Source organism: Balaenoptera borealis (assembly GCF_965194805.1).
Source record: "Balaenoptera borealis genome assembly, chromosome: 5".
Lineage (NCBI taxonomy): Eukaryota > Metazoa > Chordata > Mammalia > Artiodactyla > Balaenopteridae > Balaenoptera > Balaenoptera borealis.
The window spans coordinates 61,168,725-61,186,407 of record NC_138862.1 but is presented as its reverse complement, the minus strand read 5'-3'; the positions used below and the strand labels follow the sequence as shown (position 1 = coordinate 61,186,407).

General features: G+C 35.5%; 1 protein-coding gene across 6 annotated transcripts in view; it reads left to right on the top strand.

Moving 5' to 3' along the window:
• ZBTB20 (zinc finger and BTB domain containing 20) overlaps positions 1–17,683 on the top strand; it is a 799,945-nt gene that overhangs the window by 447,143 nt on the left and 335,119 nt on the right. The gene's annotated exons all lie outside the window — the stretch shown is intronic.

Here is a 17,683-nt window from a genome sequence, read left to right as displayed (position 1 = left end):
AAGAATTTTTTTTTTTAAATCAGGTTGCTTTGCCTTTCTTTAGTCACTTCAAAAGTCTTTGTCAGATATGAAAAAGAAATATTCTCAAAATGAAGAGTAAATATAATTAAAATGGTTCCTTGCCTTGACATATAAGCTTCTTATCGGCAAAAATCTTTATAAATTTAATACCATGAAACTTGGGTTTAAAAGAAGGAATAAGAAAGAGTGGGCAGGGAGGGAAAGGGAGAGAGGAAGAAGTTTGATTTTTTATGAGTTGACATAGAAATGGTGGTAAGTGAAATTATATTAAATCCTTAATTGCTTTTGATGAGAAAATTTTAGATCCGTAGTATTTTCTTTTTATTGCCGGTATTTGGCATGTACCTAGCACACAGTAATCTCTTTTTAATAGTTAACTAATGAATGAATGATATTGGCTAGGCCACATTAGTTTGCTTTGAGCACAGTTTTCTGGTAACAGAAATAATTAAGAATATAGTCGATTCATCATCAGGACCAAATATTTATTGAATACCTACCTTACATTCATTCTTTAGCAGGTAGTATACCTGCTAAACCACAGCAGGGCTGTGGTTAGAGGTTCACATTCTTGAACACTTAGCTGTGTGACCTCTGTGAGCCTCAGTTTCCTCCTGTGTAAAGTGGAGATTTTGAAAGTGCCTAGTTCAGAGGATTGGGGAGAATTGCATGAGATAATGCCATAATGCACTTGGCAGAGTTCCTGACAGATAGTAAGTGCTCACTAAATTTTGGATACTGGTATAAATATTATATTACTTATAATATTATAAATAAATATATTACCCCATAGAATTGTTATGAAGAGTTAATGAGCTAATACATGTTATTACAGTGGTACCTAGGACATCTAAGATTTCAACAACATATATTAAACAATTGGAAAGCCCAACACAAAACAATGAGGATTCATATTGACAGTTTCTCTGAAAAGAAATACAATCTAATTGGGGAAAGGGGTCATATATATTAAGAGATAAAAATCAGTAATAATGAAGTTAACATTTATTAAGCATTGACCCTCCGTTGAAATCTAATGTGCTTTATCGCATTTAACCTTCACAACAACTACATGACATTGGTATTATTATTACTGTTTTACACAGGAGGAAACTGAGGCACAGATATTGGTAGAGTTAAGCACTGCTGGTATCTTGGGTAAATCTCTTATATGTGACTCCAGATCCTGAGCTTTTAACCACAGGTGCCAACAAGTGTGTAAGTGTTCAGGAGGGAAGTAAACACTGATCACTGGCCACTTCGGGAAGAGCTTCAGGGGGAGTAAGGAGCACTGGGCCCTGTGGTGTCAAGCATTCATTATGTGGCAGAGTCTGGCTCCCTCCATTTGAATCCTGGCTCCTCTGCTTACTGGCTATGTGATCTTGCATAAAATTTTAATCTCTCTGTGCCTGTATTTTCTCATCCATAAAATGGGGGTAATAATAGTATTACCTGGCAGAGTTGTTGTGAAGATTTAATGAGTCAATTCCTGTGATTACAGTGGTGCCTAGGACATCTAGGAGTTTGATAAATGTTGATGTTAATATCGTTACTGTTACTGTTGCTGCTGCTGTTGTTATTAGTGACTGCAGTACTTTGAAATTTTTTCCTTCTTAATGAGCTAGCATTTAAAATTTAAAGAGAAGCTAATATTTCAAAGGTGTAGATCACAAGGAGACTTAAAGCATGGTTTTTCTACTTTTGCCCAAGAACTATTCTTCAGCCAAACATGATAGGGAAAGAAAACACATTATGTCAGAGGATTCCATTGTATATTTAGGTGAAAGAAATTCAGTAAGAGAGTATATTTGCTAGGCTTATGTGTTTTTTTTCTTTGCTTTGTGCCTATTGATTGATATTTCTCAGTTAGCCTTCTTAAGAAAACAGTAATATCAAGTAAAAAATTATTGTCATTTTTACTTCTTCTGGACAAAGATTATTTTTAAAAATATGAACACAGAGGCTTCAAAACAGAATCTTGAGAATGTTAGGCCACAGTTCACACTGTCATGTTTAGTCCATTTCATTAAAGGAATAGTGATGTGCTTAGTGGCTAAGTGTGTAGAAATCCAAAAAAAAAAAAAAAAAAAAAGTACAGTAACCTTACTCGTGAGAAGAATATGATAATATTCATTGACAGGGTAACTACAAGGAGCAATTATCCCAAGCTGTGTCTTTCAGACAGTGCTGTCAGCTTTTCCACTTTGATGAGTGCAGCTGAGCTTGCGATGCAAGGGCAAGAAACTCCAATGTGACTAGAAGACCGGGACATTGGCCACCATATTAGCTATACCAAAGGAAAAAGTATATGTAAAGAAAAGATGGATTTTAAAAACGTTTGTAATAGAAATGATTGTTGGCAGCACTTGACTGGATTTGCTTTCTGCTGGTGACCCCAGCAGAAGCATTTTATCAGATACCCATTTGCTTCTGCCCTTTTTAGAGGCCCTTTAAAGCAAGAAGGCTATACTAAAACACCGATATTTTTGATGTGTGTGTGTATGTGTGTGCATGTGTGTTTATGTATGGATGTGTTTAAACACACATCACATTTGGAATGTTTTGTAATGTTGGGGATTAGGTATCACATGACTTTTTATAAATCAGAAGGCATATCTAATATTTATTATTTCAGGCAAAGAAAATTCATTGCAAGGTCTGATTTTTTATTTTTGTCTGTCTTTCTTTCTTCCTCCTTTAGACAGAGTAAAGCTTAATTTTAGTATTTATAAGATAATTTGAAGTTATACTGATTAACTTTATTTTCTGGTATTCATTCACCTTAGTCTACACCTGTTTTTACACACTCAGTATTGGATTTTTTTAAAAGTGTAAATCTTTGAGGCTAGGAATTACTAATTAAAAATAGAACAAGGTACCACATGCTCAATTCCTCTCCTTGCTTTGTTTCTTTCCATTTCCCTTTCAGTACTCAACTACAAACTTTGTCGCATGGAAGTACCTCTTTACATACACATCGAAACTACTGTGTGTGTGAGCTATAAAACAACTTAAAACTTGTCCAAGGCCCCAAAGCCTGTTCTTCACAAAAGAACCTTTCTTGCCCGATTTAGAAAGTGTTTTGAACGATGCATAACTAAGTAGAGTAACTAAACAATTGCTTTTGAGCATCTGAAGCTTGCCCATTAAGATTTCTATAGCCTTTTCTTTTGCTTCTTGTGGTTTAAGAAGTGATTCACGTTCAGTATATGAAAGTTCTGGGTTCAGCCCCTTGAGCTTTTTAGTGGAAGGGTCTGCACAAAGCGAATCAAATAAATAAAACAAATAATGTAAGAACTGAGGGCAGTTGAACTCATGCAAGTTTATGCACCAAAATATTTTATTCCTGGGAAGAGAAGTTATCTCCTATATATTTTAGTTTCCTAAAATCCCTAGTTTTCTTAGGAAGATACACAGGAATCAAGTTGTTTGTAAACAACTGATTCAAATATTACCTGGAACTTCGTAGAATAACATCAATACCTTTCATATAGGAAAACCATTACCTACCAATAGGGGTGAATTATGAACATATTCCAACTGAGCAAAAGCATAATCAAGTGCATTAATAATGCTAAATTTTAGATGTTGCACTGATGAGATATTTTCTATACAAATAAAAGACCAAAGTGTATAAAATCTCAGGATGTGTGCCTGAGTTAGAATTACAATGCAGCTGTCATTTTTGCATTTCCTGGTTTTCATGAACCATTACTAGTGATCCTCTGTCATTTAAATCAGTGGAGAACATGGATTTATCTTAATTTTCACCCTTTGTTTCCCCTTTCTGTGATAACAGTTATGAGATATGATGATGTAAAATGTTCCTACTTATAATGGTTTCAGCCTTGTCCCTTGGCAGCCTAAATCTTCTAGCTAATTCACTGATCAGTTAAATAGTTGAGGTTATTATTATTATAATTATTATTTTACATTTATATAGCACTTTCCTCCAAGGGGCTCAAGGCATTTTACACACAGTAAATTACCAAATAGGAATTAATCCTTATATCACCCTGTGGGGTAGGTACAGTCACATAAATGAAATTCTACAGAAGTCTCGCCTGTGTCACAGCTCTCAGCTCTATTCTCTCCACCAACCCACCAACCTGCCTAACTGAAGGTAAAGCAGAATGCTGTTGGCATGGCAGGAATGGCTCAAAGCAGGATCTTTGGGAAAATGGTCCTGTGTCCTTCCTTTGGTTCTTTGAGCTACCCTGGAAAATATCACTAATGAGAGCACCTAAGCATACACATCTTGATTTGCAGTTAACAGGCTGAAATAAATTTCACCTACATGATTTAATTCATTTCTGACTCAGACAAGTTAAGATGTGTGGTCCTAAAACTTTATTTATTTATTTATTTGAATTTTATTTTATTTATTTTTTTATACAGCAGGTTCTTATTATTATATGTGGAACCTAGAAAAATGGTACAGATGAACCTGTTTGCAGGGCAGAAATAGAGACACAGATGTAGAGAACAAACGTATGGACACCAAGGGGGGAAAGCGGCGGGGGTGGGGGTGGTGGTGTGATGAATTGGGAGATTGGGATTGACATGTATGCACTGATGTGTATAAAATGGATGACTAATAAGAACCTGCTATGGTCCTAAAACTTTAGTGTGTACAAAAGTTATTTGGGAAGCAAGCTTCAAATGCAGATTTCAAGGCTTTCTAAGTTACAGAGAATCAGAAAGGGGCCCTGATATTTGGATTTTCACCTCAGTTGATTTTTGAGACAGGTGATGCTTACCTATACTTTGAAAAATTTGAGCTGATTAAGGAAGAATTGTTAGTCCCCATTCTACAGATCAGAAAATGATGGCTCAGGAAGGTAAGATGTCACAATATTTGGCAGAGCGGGGACTAGAAACCAAGATTTCAAATTCCAAAACCCATACTCTTTCCATTATGCTACAGTGCTTCCCAGAAAGGGAAAGCAAAGAAAGAAACAAATAAAACAGTATTTAAATGTAAAGGAAATGAGAGAATAGTTCAATGTGCATGTGAAACATTTTGCACTATTATGAACTGGCATTCCCTGGCTCTTTTGGAACTTCGAGCTGATTTGTGATGCCTGGACAGAGAAGCCCATCATCTATAGGGCAGGGCTAGACCAAAACCTGTTCCTTGATCTCAAAGCTACCTTGTTCACTCTCGTCAAGGAGTCGCTCAACTAACTCTAATCCAGCGGGTGCCTGATGGATTGTAATGTTTAATTTTTCACCCTGCCCACAAAAAGAGTCCTCTACTTAATAGGTGCTGCTACCAAAATAAAAAGTGGGCTTTGCCAGGAAACCAAGAAAAGCGTTTTTAATGATCTTCCTGTTTACGTGAGTGGGCCCTTTATGGAATGGGATGGGTTTTACATTTTTTATTTGAAGCATTCTTACTCCATTTCTAAGAGAGAGAGGAAAAAAATATAAGAGAAAATGGTTATGAACAATTTAACTACTATTTTTCAATTTAGTATTCCATTTGGGGTAATTTCATTCATTTTTTGAATTAATTTTTATTCAGTTTTCTTTAAAAAGCAGGACAAGGCATTATAGGAAAAACTGTAGACAGACATAGTGCATCCAAAGTTTTTATTTTCATCGGAACTTCTTACTCAGAAGTGTCAGAATTCCATGGTGGGGTTTAGAGGTGCTTGTGGGATTTATTTGGGGTTTTCAGAAACCAGAAAAACAGACACGTGGTGTTATTTGTGGTAAAAGTTCCCACACTCTGCCTAAACTCACCATACTTTTCATAGGTGCTACTGTAAATTGTACTGAGAGAATTTCCAAGTCCTTCCTTTTCTCAGATGCATGTATCCCTTAGCTATGAATAATAATTATTACTATTTATGTAAAAAATTGTGTCTCTCTTTTTACTCTTAGAAATCATCTTCTGTCTCTGAATTTTTCATCTTTTATTTTAAACACTGATTATTCCCAGTCACTGAACAGACAGATTTTATTTAAAAGAGTCTAGAAACCTTGTAACAGTGAGTAAGATGGCATCTATCCTTTGCCGGGGGTGGAAGACAGCAACGATAGGAGGGATACATTTGGAAATGTAGTTTATATATGCTTGTAAAAGTACATTTTGTATCCTTCTCTGACTTGACCTTTCAGCATAGTCAGGTTTGATTCCTTCAAGATTATTTTCTACCCAAGGTGGATGAAGATTTTGCCAGGCACTTAAACTATTTGGGGGACCCTCTTTAAGGAAAAGAATACAGAATTATGATTACAAATTCAGTACAGGGTCTTGGGAGGGGCTGTGCAAGTGAGGGGCCCTGAAGTTTAAGTTCCATTAAATTCATAGTAAATCCTCCTCTGCATATCCCCATTTGGGGCTTTCCAGAGGCATTCTTAATAAATATTACTGTTTCATATAATAACAAGATTATTTGAGGATAATGTCTAGTCTTTAGGTTAAAAGTAATAAAGTATTGTAAAAATAATGCAAGCCTAACTACAAACAATCTGACTAACTGGTTCCCTGTAGTGTGCACCTCCGTTTATTCAGGTTGACCCTAACTTAATGCAGGTCAACAAATACCATTAGAGCAAACATCTCTGCATGTAGCCTGGTATTTCAAGCAATACTTGAGACAATAAACTACAGGACAGGAAAAAAAAAAAATGTCAACAGTTCCTTGAAGTTCTTTGTAATAGGATTATAGCTGTATTATGAAACTAATATCAAAAACTAGAGTAGCTTGAATTTGACCCACTGTCTCTTTCCTCTGAGTTGGAAAAGAGGTAAGAGACATGGCTTCCCCACAGCATTTTGCTTCTACCACCCATTGTTACACTTAACTGTACTGTTTCTTTTTGTTATTCAGTTATTTAAAGTGGAATTCTTTTTTTTTTTTTTCCTCTAGAATAAGATTGTAAGCATCTTGAGAGCAGAAATCAGAATTTTTTTTTTTTTTTTCTGAATCTTTCACAGTGCCAGAGCTTTCTTGTTTCCTTCCATTTTGTTCCCCCATGTTTAAATCTCTCCCTTTGCCTTGTTCTAGAAGCAGTTTTTTAGTGGTGGTCTCTTGGTAGGAGGTACTTAACAGTTTTGAATTGAACTGCTATGAAAACCTAAACCCATCACTACCCTCCCCTCCACTAACCTTCTGACCCTAGAATTTCCCCTTAAGGGAGAACGAGCAAATGTTTTGGAGCTAAATCTAGAAGTTAAAATGAGAAAAAGGAGAAGAAAAGATATTGGCAGCTCAGATATGAATGACCTTCCATTCTCTTTGTGGCTAAGCCAGTTATTTCACCTTGGATTTCCTCATCAGTAAGAAGTGCCTGTCTAGGAAGCAACTTCTGGGGTTCTAAGTGGGAATAAATAAAAGCCAATTTTTCTGAGGCCCTCAATACATTTTAACTCCTGGTAACACTAACCAAGATAAAATTCAAAAGCACGAGGATAACTCCAGATGTGAGTAAATTTGTGCAACATCACATACTGGTAGCGTCCAGATGCTCACCTGAATGTCAATTTCAGTCATCCTCTTTCATCGGAAAAATATACATGTTGTCTTTGACAGTGAAACCTGTAAAAAGATAAAATGTTACATATTTGAATTTTAGCCATATTAAAAATAATTTTCACATATTTTATTTTCTTCATTTTCAAATTTAATTTATGTTGGTTCTTCCTTTCGTATGGAATCAACAAACTTTAACAGTGGTGTGGTTCTGAGTTAAATGTTTGCAGAATAGTTGTGGCTTAATTTAAAAATAAATTTCACACCTACCTTAGAGCTTGTGTTGTGCTCCCTTAGCTGAAAATTACTCTTGTACAGAAATGGTTCTTAAACTCTTAGTTTTAGCCTGATTTGCCTTCAGAGAGAAAGAGTGTTAGAAGTGTAGTTTGTGATCTGCATGAATGAATGCATATGGAAAATCTGATCTGTAGGAAAAGAAATCTGACCTAGAAAAACGACTTCTAATTCTTCATACCTCATTTGGGCTATCTTTTTTTAAAAAAAAAACACGTTTACTGCTTTTTATAAACCGTTTCAAAATATCTGTGTCAGGATAACGTTGCATAGTCCATAACTTCTTATTTTTAGACCCCCTGGGATTAAAGAAGAATATTAATCTGATTTACTCAGTAATGTAAAATTATCTTTTTATATTTGGCATAATTAGCCACCAATTATTTGCTTTACCAGTTCTTCCCTTAGCACTGTATCCAGATTTGTCAGTTATATATTCAAAGTGGTATTCCTTCTAGGTGTATCCTTCAACTGTCAGACTACTCCATAGACTGAGTATCTTAAATGTTGATGCAGCTGATGGTTCAAGGCCAGTGTCTCTGGTATATCAAATCAAGATGGGGTTTCTCAACACAGCACTATGGACAGTTTGGACCAGAAAATTCTTTGTTGGGGGCAGATCGGTACTGTCCTGTGCACTCTAGGATGTTTAGCAGTATTCCTGGCCTCTACCCACTAGATGCCAATAGCACCCCTCAGTTGTGATAATCAAAATTGTCTTCAAACATTGTCAATTGTCCCCTAGGGTTGGGGGGTGCAGGACAAAATTGTTCCCCTGTTAAGAACCACTAGATTAGTGGTATACATTACATACAACCAGAACCATTGTTTTTTGTTGTTGTTATTCATTTGCTGTTGTTGTTGTTGTTTTTAATGGAGCACAGAAAAATCTGATCCAAAGGAACTCAGTAATTCTCACCTGTGAATTTCTTCCATAAAACTGGGTTCTATTTTAAATGTTGAATTAATAGGCAGGACACAAAGTTCCCTTTAATGACTTATGTGTCAGAGAAGGGGTTCTAAGATTCTGCATAGATGTATATTTTATACTTTTAATTTATTTATTGGTCTCCTCATTATGGTGATCTTTCTGAAAGTCAGACCAAGCTGGCACACTGCTATGACTTAACTAAACTCCCCTTTCAACATTTGCCTGCTTCAAATAATTTAATTGTTGATATTTTACCCTTAGTGCACACAGCTGAAGAGAGATCTTTAGTGAAAACTAAAACTAACAGGTAAATCCATCTTGGCTTTGAGGCAGAAAGATGGCAGTTACACAAAGAGCTCTTCACTACACTGATTTGAGAGGGTCCAAGACCTTGAAGTGAAATTTGGAGATCACCTGCCAAACAAAGACACCACAACTTTGCTTGACTTAGCCTGATTTCAGATACCTCCAAAGACTCAGACCTATGAGAACTGTTTCCTATAGATCCAGTTCAAGTTGTGCTTCAAGAATTGTATGCAAAGATATCGCTGTTGGTGTTGAGGCTGACCTTCGGTTAGTTTTGTGATGATTGATGCATAGTGACATGGTGACACGGTACTACTTTTGTTTCTAAACTCCAATATTGTTTTGTCATCTTCTCCTTCTTGAGTTGGCATATTTACAGGCTCTTAGTTCCTTGGTTTTCAGCATTAATCCTAATGTTCTGTCTAAAGTATAGTGCAGGTTTCCTTGTATTTCAATTCACTATGCTTGAGGGGAAGTCACCATAAGTAATGATTTTGCTCTTCTCCTTGGCAGCACAACCACAAACTAGACAGTGGTTCAAAATCTCAGGGTTTGCAAGGGGCTATGAGAGACCATATGCAGCCTCAGGGAACTGTTAAAATGCTCAGATTAATTGCCTAGATATGAGTTCACAAGTCTCATGAACATTTACTTTAGAGTTAGAAGAAACTCTAAACTCACTAAATCACTGTTAAATGTCAGGGTAAACCACTTGGTTTTACTGGAGGAAAATGGAATCCATTTAAGAACCAAAATCCTAATATCTAAGATGAAGTTAATGTAGAATAGCACATTCGGGGGAGCGGCCATGAAGCCTATGGCAGTAATTTTGGCCTCTGTAGACTTTGTACAAGGCAGCTGCTCTTTCCTTCTCCAAATTCACATTATAGACAAATTTTTGTTTACTCACATGGGTAGACAAACTCATGAAATGGTCTCAATCAGCAAATGGTTTTGGAAGCCAGGTAGAGTGAACCAGTCTTTGGTTTATAAATGTGCTGTGATGCTAATGGAACAGCTGCATTAACAATCAACTTTAACAAGGAGACAGGGGTTTGAGGGTAAGAAGCTGAAATGGGTGAAGAAGAACAACAAAGCAAATGACATGCCTGAAAAGTAAACTTTGCCATTTGAAGGAATATTATGCAAAATCCACTTGAAAATAATGAATGAGAGGGCCAACTTGATATGTTTTAAAGAGAGTTGGTTGAGATGAGCCCTCAGTTTGGCTTTGACAAGGCTATTGTTAATGTGGGGAGAGTGGGGTTCACATCCCCCAAAATCACATCTTTCAATCTTTATTTATGCTAAGAAAAGATAGCAAGAAAGTACATTGTTCTTTCCTCATTACCAGACCTTTTTTCTTTCTTTGCTTTTTTTGTCCCCGGACTATAAATCAGTTAACTAGGCAGGGTCATTTTCAAGAGCTTTCCTAATGCCAAGAGACACCAAATGGTGAGGTAGATCAAAGGAACAAAGAATTATAGAGGCATTGATCCATTTTCCTTAAGACCCTGAGTACAATGTGAACAGACTACTTAGCTCCAGGCTGCAAACCAAGTATTTTGCAGCAGACCCAGTCGGGATTTCTTAGGAAGTTCTCCCTGTTGCTTTTCATAGTTTAGATAATCCACATGAACAACCCTGATTAAATCAGTTGCCCCCAGGCTATGGGCAAAAGCATAAATGGTTTTTCAGGAGAGAATGGTCCAAAAGCCTGCCTCTTTCTCTCTCCCTCTTCCCTCTTCTCTCTCTATATATACTTCCTCATTTTTTTAGTTATTCACTTACATTTTTTATCCTAAAATTCTGTCTATCCAATGTAATGGTAAGTAGAGAGTATTACTGAAAAGGTGCCATTCCTCTCTTCATTTCATGATTCAGGTTTTGATTTTGAATTACATTACCTGTCTTCTTGTGCTGATTATGAACAGTTTTTTGAAAGGCTGTTATCTAGGGGGGTGGTTATCCAATAATATCATGGAAGGTCAGCAGGCATTTGTTTCTCAAGTCTGATTCTTTTTAAACCAGGCAATTACTCTATGGTTTAATAATCCTTACCTCAAAGTTCACTTGAAAGAAAGCTCATAAGATTTAAGGGGAAAAAAAAAAAATCCCTAAAAATAAAAGTTAGGCTAGTCTAGGCCAGGGTGGGAAATTCCATTGTGGCTAGAAGCCCATGGCAGGTAGAGTGGAATTTAATGAAGGAAACTGCTGTGTTTTTGTGTCTTTCTGTATGTTTTTCCTTTAAAACCAAGAGCTGGGCAGGCATCCCATTCGACCTGACGTGACCCAAGCAAATTGCTTCTTATATAAAAACAACTGCAGACTTTGAGAATGTGAAAATGCACTGTATGCTTCTCCAACTGAGGAAAACGAAAGCCTGAGAAACAGGACGGCCTTGTCAATACTCGTTGAGCAGATCTATCAGTCAAACCTGATAAAGGGAGATTAGGACAAGCTTCCTTATGCCAGAGGGATTCATTATAAGTAAGACTTCTTTATTTATTTTTTATTCTCTTAAACAAGCACAAGTGGTAGATGGAAAATGCATTTTTTAAAGACAGATTTTATGTAGGAAATGATAGTATGCACAATTTTTTAAAGTCTTTTCATAGAACTCACATTTTTAATTTAAAAGAACAAATATTAAATTTAAAAAAGACAATGAGAAGCATTTTCCTTTTCTGCCACAGTCTCAGACAAGGGAAGGAGAAGAGATTCAGGGTGTGTCCACTGATATTGCATTCAGATGTGTTGTCTTGGCTTGTGTACTGACAGATTTATTTAAAAAACAAAGTTTTAAAAATGCATTGTGTGCTAGTGAAGTCACTTCATAAATCTTTTCCTTTATGAATTATTTTGATCACAAGGCTTGTTGTTTGAATCACTGAAGGACTATTCTCCCTAAAAGAAAAATGCCTTCATTTCCAAACTGTCAGTTCAAAAGCCAGCAACTTCCCCTGAACAGCATGCAGGGATCCAGAGGGGCAGAGAAAAAGGGAGCACATGAGTCCTGACTCTAATATGAAGCATAATTCAGTTTAGATTTGTCGTGGTTCACAGAAGAGACATGTTTTGAAAATTTGGACCCAGAGTCCTTACTCTTCTAGTAAATGACTTAGTTTGAAATACTGATTCTGCTTTAGGAAAAAAACAAACAAATAAGGGAACACAGCCTTTGATGCAGCTGGTCCATCGGAGGGCGGAAAGTTAGAATTAGAATGCTCTTCAAGCTGTGGCTGAATAATGAAGGGTAGGGCTTCCTAGCTGGGCAGTGACCACAGTCCCCTGGGAGAACAGAGGACAAATATTACCTAATGTGTACAAAGACTTTCAAAGTTAAGTTGATTACAAGCTGAGGGAGGAAGGTTGGATGAGGCAGCAAGGACTGAATTCCACCAGAAGGACCTGATAGGTGCCACAGGGCTCCACTCGGCCCTCAGTTCTCAGGGTTTAAGGGATGGGTACTAATAGGAAGCCAGTTAGGTTCTTGAAATGAATAGCCTGCATAAAATTATTACAGCGAAGAAAGAAAAGTGGAATACATATCGGAATATATACATACATAGAGATTGATAAATTGGATGAAGGTTACACTGTAGGTCACTGTGTGATGGGTAAGACTCTCCCTAACCAAGGTGTAATTTGTAGCTAAGGACCTTGTCTTGTTCTTAATTTGTTTTCCGCACCTGGAATGTTGTTGAGACATAAAAATAAATAATTAACAATTGTTCTGTTATATCAATTTTCCATGGTAATTGGTGAGATGGGGTAGTAGGTTAAAAACTCCAGATTAAATACTGGAGGCTGTCTGGAAGAGATGAATTTGACACTGATTTCTAAAGGACAAAAGGGGTGGACAGAACTGGAGAGGCTGTTTCAGGTTCATTGATTCCAGAGTTATTTTTGGACCACTCCCTGCTTCAATCTGAGAGCTCCATTTTTCTGCTGCTCCATACAATGAGCAAGAATTGTATGGGAAGGATGGAGAGCAAGTTTACATGACAGAAGAAGCAAGTTGCTAATGTAGGAGATGGGAAGAATATTAATAGGAAATGCATATTGTTAGAACAAGTGATGAGTACTGTGAATGAGTTTGATCTCAATTCTAAGTAGGCAATATGAGAAAATGGTTGAAATTTAACTCTGGAGTCTGACTACCTGGGCCACTTTATAAATTCATCTATATAAAATACGTAGTAAATGTTTGTCTTAGAATGAGGCTTTATAAATGGTGAGGATGAAGTTACCCATTTTCCCTTCACAACTGTACCACATGTTCAGATTCTCTGTCATAATCAGAAATATCTCACATCACTAATCTCCCAAGCATTCTCATTAAGGTGCCTTTCTTTATTTGTAACTGTATTTCATTTCACTCATATAGAGTATCCTGTTGAATTTAATTATACAAATATTTCCTGGCCATGTTTAGTAAATGGAATACATACCATTTTCCAAGGCACTGTGAATTACTTTTTTAAAAGATGAAAAAAAAATGTCTTTTCTCATAAGGAAAAAGCAGTCTATTGAGAAAGGAAAACTTGCTGACACTTTGATTATAATGCAATTTTCCAAATCAATTTCTAAATACTATCTACCATAAAACAACACTTTTGATAGCTCTGATTTTGGTAATGGAGGAGTAGCTTGTACTATTTCAGGACAACGATATCCACAGATAACAATTCTAAACTCTGGTTGCAATTTAAAAAAACAAGAACAAAAAAAAATAAAAAACTGAACTACAATTGAAAACTGATAAACAATTATTTGAAGGCACTGGAAAGTGACCAAAAGCAGACAGAATCTGGAATGAAACGTACTGGGTGAAATCCACATTTATGATAGCTTTTTCCCTCAAGGAACTTCCCAGTCTGTGTGGTATGGGAATTAGTATTGTTAGAATTGAAGCAGCAAGCCACAATCTTACTGGACTGAGGTGTCACAGGATGGAGTTCAGAGTTGGCAGAGTAGCTGAAATTAAGGGAACAAATTTTGGGAAGGATGGAGCCACAGAGGGAGGGCACCCATAAATCTGTATATAAACTCTCCTAATGTCTTGGCTGATTTGTGGACTATGCAAGTAGAGAGGAGTCTATAAGGACTTGGAGAAAAGGAACAACTAGAAGGCTGGAAGAGCTGAGAAAATATATCTGATGAAGGGAAGACAAAATTAGGAGTATGAGTTTAACTAAGTTGTAAGGGTTTGGTAAATGTCTAAAGCTTTGCTTAAAACACAGAAGGCCCACACTTTAGAAATATAGATGGTGAATCAGGACTAAGAAATTAATTTGAGAAAAAGGGACAAAACTGTAACATTGAAAGGCCCTAACAAAGCACAAAACTAAGCCACCACAATGTCAAGGCAGTCAACCAGTAATTTAATTGCCTACTAGAATTAAAAACCATTCTTTAGAGGAAGATAACAGAACCGAGGGTCTTATATCATATATAAGGTACAAATACAATTAAATAATGACTGGACATGGAAACAGGAAAATGTGACTGCTAACCTAAAATACAAAACAGTCAATAGAAACAAATCCCTAGGTAATATAGATGTTTTAATTAGCATACAAGGACTTTAAAGCAAAAGTTCTAAATATATTCAGTACTTAAAGAAAAATATGGTCATAAGGGGAAACATGAGAAAATAAGCAGAGAAATGGAAATTATTTTCTAAAAAGCCAAAAAGTTAAGGTACAATATCTGAAACAAATAAACAAAACATAATTGGAGAGGCTTAACATCATATCGATGGCAGAAGAAAGGGTCAGTAAACCTGAATACAGATTAATAAAAATTATTAGTATAAAGAAGAGAGAGAAAAAGGACTGAAAAAATGTGCAGAGGGTCAGTAATCTGTAGAACAACATCAAACAGTCTAATATTCTTGGAGTATCTCAGGAGAAGAGAACATCAATGGAATTATTAAGAAGGACCAAAGGGTTAAAGTACAATAGCTGAAATAAAAATAATTCTTGGCAGCAGATTGGAGATGGAAGAAGAGAAAATGGGACAAAAATGATATTTGAAGAAATAATGGCAGAAAATGTTCAAAATTAAGTGAAAAAGCAAAATTATACAAGGAAAACCACATGTAGGCATTGTTTTCAAACTTCTATAAGCCAAAGATAAAAAGAAAAATCTTGAAAGCATCCAAAGGTATTTGGGGAATAGATTGCCTATAGAGGAACGATTAAGTAAATGTCAGCTGACACCTCATCGTACATGATGGAAGCTAGAAAAAATGATTAGAAAGAAAAACTGTCAATCCAGAATTCTACTTACAGTAATGATATCTTCCAAAGGTGAAAAAATAAAGAATTTTCATATAAACAAAATTTGTTGTCAGCAGAACTCGTACAAGAAATGTGAAAGGAAGTTCTTTAGGCTGAAAAGACATCAGATGTCCTTGGTTTTAAAAAAAGAATGAAAAACACTAAAAGTTGTAAATATCTAAGTACATGTAAAAGAATATGTTTTTTATTCTGCTAATTAAAAAAACACTAATTGCTTAATGTATAAATTATAACTTTATCATGGATCTATAATATTTATAAATTTAAAAATATATAAAAATACTACAGAGGACAGAGTGGTGATAAATAGAATTATACTCCTGTAAGACTCACACGTTTACATGAAGTGGTACAATATTAAGTCTAAGTAGACAGTGATAAATTAAAGAAGCATATTGTAATCCCAAGAACAACTGCTAAAAACCAATACAAAATAAGTACAGCTAAAAAGCCAATAATGGATTTAAAATGAAATAATAAATTACCTACTAAGCCATTAAAAACAGAAAGGAAAGCAGAGGAACAAAAAAGGAAAAAAAAAAAAAGCAAATAATGAGATGGTAAGTCTAAACTCAACCATAGCAATAATTCCATTCAGTGTAAATGATCTAAACACTACAATTAAAAGACAAAGACTGTCAGACTGGATTAAAAAGTAAGACTTGACTATATACTGTCTATAAGGAAAGCACTTTAAATATCAAGTTACGGTTATCTTGAGAGTAAAAGAATAGGGAGATATATACAAATATACATACAGTAAGAGTTAGCATAAGAAAGCTGGATTGGCTATATTAATATTAGACAGAGTAGACTTTAAGACAAGGAGTATCATTAGAGATAAAGAGGGATTTTTATAATGATATGTGTCTAATTATCATGAAGGCAAAAGTAATAAAAATATATGCAGAAACTGACCAAAAAATAAAGAGAAATAGAGAAATCCATAATAACAACTGGAAATTTTAGTGCCCTTCTCCCAGTAGTTGATGGCATAAGTAGACAGAAAATCAGTAAGGACATAAAGATATTAAAAACACCATCAAATGCCTTGACCTATTTGTCTTGAATAGAACACTATTCCCACCTGCAAAATATGCATTCTTTACAACTGCACATGGAATGTTTATCAAGGTAGACCACAATCTGGGCCATCAAATGAGTTACAAACATTTTCAAAAGATTGAGATACTACAAAATATGTTCCCTGATTATAATGTAACTAAAGGATAAATAAAAAACAAAATATTTAGAAAAGACCGCTTGGAAATTGAACCACAAACTTCTAAATACCCCACAGTTGAAAGGATAAAGTCATGAGAGAAATTATAAAATATTTTAAATCAAGTTATACTGAAAATGCAATATATTGAAATTTATCATACAGGTTAAAGAAGGTCTTGGCAGAAATCTAGGGGTTTCATTCTTAATTAGAAGAAAGAAGAAAGGTTTAAAATCAATGACATAGGTTTTCACTTTAATGAAGTAGAAAAATTATGATCATATTAAACACTAAAATAGTAGAAAAAGGAAAATAAATAATAAAGGCAAAAATCCAAGAAACAGAAAACAATAGAGATACACAAAGGGAAAACTTGATTGTTTAAAAAGATAAATGCATTTGATAAGCCTCTAGAAATAATGATTAAGAAGAAAAGATACAAATTACCAATATCAGTAATGAAAGGGGGTATCGTTACTTATCACACAGATATTAAACGGATAACAAGAGAATATTATGAGCACTTCATGCCAATAATTTCAACAACTTTGATGAAACAGATAATTTCTTTAAAATACATGTTGCCAAAACTGATACAGGAAACAGGAAATCTGAATAACCCTATATTTACTAAAGAAATTGAATTTGTTATCAAAAACTTTCCTAAAAAGACAACCCCAGGACTAAATAGTTTCCCTGAAGAATTCTATAAAACATTGTAGGAGGAAATAATATTAATCCGAACAAATTCTTTCAGAAAATATAGAAGAAAACACTTCCTAACTTGTTTTATGAGTCCAGCATAACCGTAATTAGCAAAAGCTGAAAAAGATAAGAAAATTACAAGCCAGTATCCCTCATGGGTCTGGGCACAGTCATTTTTTTTTAAATATTAGCAAATACAACTACACTTCAATTTTTAAAAAAAAAAAAAATTAGTAAAAAAGATGCAGCAAGGGGGCTTCCCTGGTGGCGCAGTGGTTGAGAATCTGCCTGCCAATGCAGGGGACACGGGTTCGAGCCCTGGTCTGGGAAGATCCCACATGCCGCGGAGCAACTAGGCCCATGAGCCACAATTACTGAGCCTGCGCGTCTGGAGCCTGTGCTCTGCAACAAA